This window comes from Callorhinchus milii, unplaced genomic scaffold (genome assembly GCF_018977255.1).
Source record: "Callorhinchus milii isolate IMCB2004 unplaced genomic scaffold, IMCB_Cmil_1.0 Scaffold3, whole genome shotgun sequence".
NCBI lineage: Eukaryota > Metazoa > Chordata > Chondrichthyes > Chimaeriformes > Callorhinchidae > Callorhinchus > Callorhinchus milii.
In genome coordinates this window covers 54,681,243-54,686,550 of record NW_024704744.1, presented here as the reverse complement: position 1 = coordinate 54,686,550, position 5,308 = coordinate 54,681,243, and the positions used below count along the sequence as shown (strand labels likewise).

Sequence of the window (5,308 nt, the reverse complement as noted above, 5' to 3'; positions counted from 1 at the left end):
CACGTTTGTGATAGTATGCTTGGATTTCCTTTTATTTGTAAGTATAATCTGATTTGTGTAAGTGTCAGATTTAGTGTCAGATTAAGTAAATATCAGACTGAGTAAATGTTATTGGCATACATCTCAATCATCCCACTCTTCATGAAATGCCTCTGTAAATTTAAGTTTCAGCTGCATTTTATCCCACTTTCTTCCTACAATTTCTCTTCTAGCAGATCTCTCCACCTTCCCATTTTGTGATTTGAGGCATCTTTTACGAGGGAATTAGATCTGAAAAGGAGGAATATAATATGAAGAGTCTATGAAGAGGCAGGAGTATGGGAATAAATAAATAGCTCTTTCACAGAGCTAACAGGCACAATGGGCTGAATGGCTTCCTTATTTGCTATAAATTTCTATGGTTTATTAAGCAAAATATTACCGGTACCATAAAGTAGTTGTTAAGTTGTGTACGGATCATCTCAAGGATGGACTTAGAGTCCTGTAACTTAGTGGTAAGAGTACTCGCCTCACAAGAAAGAGGATGAGGGTTCGATTCCTGGGCAGGGCTAAACGTTGAGCAAGTTTCCTTACTTCACACGCCTCTGATTACCTAGCAGTAAATAGGAACCCAGTTGTATGATTTTCGGGGGGGAATAATCCCTTAAAAAAAGAAGAATTTAGTCACTCAATCCACAACTGTTTGTAGGACACCGCTGTGTGCAATTGGCTGCCGTGTTTCACCCACAAAATATACAATCAATTCACTTTACAGTGAAGTGCTTTGAGACGTATCGAGATGTGATAAGTCGCTATAGCAAATGCCTTATCACATCAAATCATCTCGAAGTGCTGCATAGTAGTTACTGTTAAGTGTAGTGACTGTGTAGTTGTAGGCAAATCGGCACCCAATTCCACATAGCTATGTGTCACAAACAGGCAGGAGGTGAATATTTGATTTAACTGAAAGATTGTTGGCCAGAACAGAGGGAGAAACTTCCTTCTTTTTTTGAACATGGTTCCTACTATCTAGCTAACATCTTGTCTGAAGGAAAACACCTCTGCAGGAATTCCCCCAAATCCGACATGCAATACAGCCACGAAAGGGAGAGTCTGACGTTGGAGCACTTTATTCTGAAGAAAGCAATCCAGTTGATTTTTTTAATTTTGTCTCTTGCCAATTATTAACTGAGCAGATTGAGGCAATGTCCTTCTGATCTTAGACAGAAAAATGAAATATAATTGACGATGTTTGGGAGGCTTTTATCCCACTCACCTGAAATCCTCAGACAACCCATTCCAACAACTGACAAAACAAGCTACAAATTATTTCAAAGAACCCAGTGTCCCAGATGCATAATGAGTGTTGTAATCAGAGGATAACATCTCTACAGTGGGAGCTCCTGCTGTGAAACAGAACAACTGAAATGATGTGTAACCACCAGAGTTGTTTAATGGTAAATTGCCAAGGTCAAATAAATAGGACATGCTGATAATTGTCCTAAGTTGCTTTGAATTTACTTGCTTTTCTCTTAGGTACAATGGAGATTAATGTGAAGCCATTGAGCCAGAGAATGAATCCAAGAATAATAATAGTGATAACTCTAAAGGCAATCCATCTGGCACAGATGTTCTGCCTCCCCCCCCCCCCACCAAGAGACCTGAGTTCAATTCCAGGCAGGGCGAAACCTTGGGCAAGTTTCCTTACTCCACATGCCTAATAATGATCCCTCCAAAACCGAAAACAATAATAAATTGGTCATTTTCAATCCATATGACTGTTTGTGGGACATTGCTGTGCGCAATTGGCTGCCGCGTTTGCCCACAAATATACAGTCAATTCACTTTACAGTGTGTTCTGTGAAGCGCTTTGGGACGTCCTCCCGACGTGAAAAGCGCTATATCAAATGCAAGGATTATTATTATTATTATTATTATTATAACAGTGTCCTCAGAGATCCATGAAGTACATTGTGGTATGTGCTTAAAAAAAATGTAGGTGCTTATGCAACAACAACAGCAACAACTTGCATTAATATAGCGCTCTTCACACCAGATGGCGCCTTGGAGCATTTTTGCCAATCCTGTCCTCAAATAAAGAAAACAACAAAATTACATTTGTATAGTGCCTTTCACGTCGGGAGGATGTCCCAAGGTGCTGGACAGATAGATTTATGGACTGTAACTGACTTAGATGATAGGTGTGCAGAGGTTGGTGAGAATAAGGATGTGGGCGGTGGACATTCACTAAATGTTTTACACAACCTGCTCTTCTGCCAAATCTCATAATGTTATGTTTCTCTCATATTAAACTATGTTTACCTTCCTTCTGTCCACATCCTCAACTTCTCCAGATACTTTTCAAATTTGTGCACATCTGGTTTACATCATTTGCACCCAATCGGTCAGGAGTGTGTGTCTATAACTTTCTTTTTTTCCATCAGAGTGGATTTCGATACTGTCTCTGATATTAAGCAATAAGCTATGCTTTTCAGTTACTGAACCAACTGAAAGATCTATTACATCTCACCTCAGTGGAGTGGGGGTGGGAAGGAATCTTATTAATGTATAGAGAATATTGTTCATACAGAAAATTGCCAATTCTAAGTAGTGATGTAAAATTGGTGGCATTCATTATTCTCTTCATTGTGTTCATTAAAACAAGGAATGAGAGTTGAGGTGCACTGCTAATTTGATCCTTAAATAGCATTCGTAGAATACTCTTTCCCTACCCCACCTTCTGTATTCCGTGTGCTGACCAAAGAGTATTTATTAGTGATATATTAATATTGAATACTATTGAGGACAAAAATGAATGCTCTACAACTGACAATTTGGATCATATTGCTCAAACCCAAAGTTTAGTAGATACACCCATTATTAACCTAGAGTTGTCTTTTCTTCTGTTAGATGTAGATCTACCTACTACGAATTTCGGGTGTATTGTGTGTGAAGGGCACAATATAAATGCAAGTTGTTGTTTTGAAGGATGGAGAGCTAGACGGAGTCTTTTTGCAACTGAATTAGTTCCAGGGTAACATGAAGCACAACCCCACTCCCCCCTCCACCCCCAGCACTGTTCTCACCAAATCAGGTCTGCAGAATTGCAGCTCACAGACCATACCACTTGATCAAAGTGAGAGGGGCTATATAAATGTAAATAATTGTTGTCATGTACCACTCGGTGTCATTCTGCAGCACTGTATATAAACAATATTATAAGCAGTAGCTATTTCACACAGTGAAGCATTGATGAAAATGCATGCTTTAATGAGGCAAAGGGATAAGATAAGAGCTGAATTACATAAAGAGAAGTATTAACAATCACTGAAAGACTATCTGATTTCAATAGAAAATGCGTGTTCTCTCTGATCTGATTTAATGAGAGTGCTGAGAGAAGCACTGGACTAGCTGTTCATGTTGTTAACACTTGTGGTCCTCAACCTCTTTCAACACATGTTCCCTATCATTACAGTTGCAAAATAGTATTCATCACAGTTTTGGAAAAACAGCTTGTCATTAGCCATGTAATTGGCATGTTTATAATTATAAAAAATGCAGTTGAAAGTTTTTAGATTACCCTTAAGGTTGTTTCCCGAGCCAGTAAGCCAAGGTTGCATAATCCTGTTGCCGTATTAAGTATTTTTTNAATAATAAAATAGTATTCTATTGAAGTGAATCAATGAAAGACAGGTCTGAAAAAAAAGAGTATGTTGTGCCTTACACTAACAACAACAAGATTACATTTGTATAGCACCTTTCATGTCAGGAGGACATCCCAAGGGGCTGGAAATGAATGAATGAATGACAGCTTACTTTTTAAAAAAAACAAAATTGAACTGTTTTGAATTGGATTATTGTTATTAGGATAAAAAAGATTGGTTGAGAACTGTCGTAAAATTCTTAATAAAATTCTTTACTTTTATTGTTTTGCATCAAAGCTGCTGCTGTGACTCCAGCAAAAGCAGCTGAAAAATAAATTCAAAACATTTATTTCAAAAAGTGCATGTGTTGTGCTTAAAATCTAATAGTAATAATAGACTCCAGGCATGGGTGGATCGAACTCTTGTGTGTGTGTGCACTAACACTGAGCTGCTCTCCATGCCAAAACCAAATGTTGCTCTAACCTCCTTCCCACGATACCCTCATTCTTTCTATTTGATGATTTGTTGTGTACATTAGCTAAAGAAGCAGTACAGATTTAAATTACACTCAGATTGAGGTTGAAAATGCAGCAATAGCAAATCAGGCAGAGAACACTGCGTTGATAGTGATTTCTGGTTTACAACTAAAATTGTGAGATCCACTAGTATAATTGTGAGGGAGACTAAGTGAAGACATCACAAGTGCCCAGTCTCACATGTTAAGAGTGGAGTTCTGTAGCTCAGTGGTTAGAGCACTCACCTCATAAGCGAGAGACCTGGGTTCGATTCCTGGCAGGGCGAAACCTTGGGCAAGTTTCCTTGCTCCACACGCCTGATAATAATCCCTCAAGAAAAAAAATCAATAATAAAATCGGTCACTTTAATCAACGACTGTTTGCGGGTACTGCTGTGCGCAATTGGCTGCCGCGTTTCACCCACAATTATACGGTCAATTCACTTTACAGCATATTCTGTGCAACACTTTTGAGATGTCTGGAAGCCGTGAAAAGCGCTATATCAAATGTAAGGATTATTATAAAAGTAACCATTTGTGTGACATACCAGAGAATTTCCAATCCTCCCTCTAGCATGAGTTACCACTTCATGAAAAGGTGGAAGAAAATTACAGTGAAGAAAAAATGTTCTTTGAGACAACAACAACAACAACAAGATTCCATTTATAGAGCACCTTTCACGTCGGGAGGACATCCCAAGGAGCTGTACAGTTGGGTCAGGACCCGAGCAGGGGGGAAATGGTCAGGGCGAGGGGAGGGAAGGGAGGGAGCGAGGAGGGGGTAGAGAGTTGAGAGGGGAGCTGAAGGCACGGTCAAAGAGAAAGGTCTTGAGACTGGCCTTGAAGGAGGAAAGGGAGGAGGCGGCGAAGGCACTGGGGGATAGAGTTCCAGAGCCTGGGGACTGAGAGGCTGAAGGCCCGGCCACCGATGGTAGGGCGGTTGAGGCGGGGGATGTGGAGCAGACCGGAGCCAGAGAAACGGAGGGTACGGGCAGGTAAGTAGGGGGATAGTAGGTCGGAGAGGTAGGAGGGAGCAAGGCCGTGAATGGCCTTGCAGGTGAGGATGAGGATCTTGAATTCGATCCTCTGGGGGATGGGGAGCCAGTGGAGGCGAGCGAGGGTGGGAGTGATGTGGTCACGAAGCCTGGTGCGGGACAGTACACGAGCTGCA

The 5,308-nt window shown here is 40.6% G+C and overlaps 1 non-coding gene across 1 annotated transcript; it reads left to right on the top strand.

Annotated features, from left to right (window-relative positions):
- The first annotated feature begins 4,352 nt into the window (after positions 1 to 4,352).
- On the top strand, positions 4,353 to 4,424 carry trnam-cau. Its single transcript has one exon. It is a non-coding gene; the product is annotated as a tRNA-Met (tRNA).
- Positions 4,425 to 5,308: the final 884 nt, after the last annotated feature.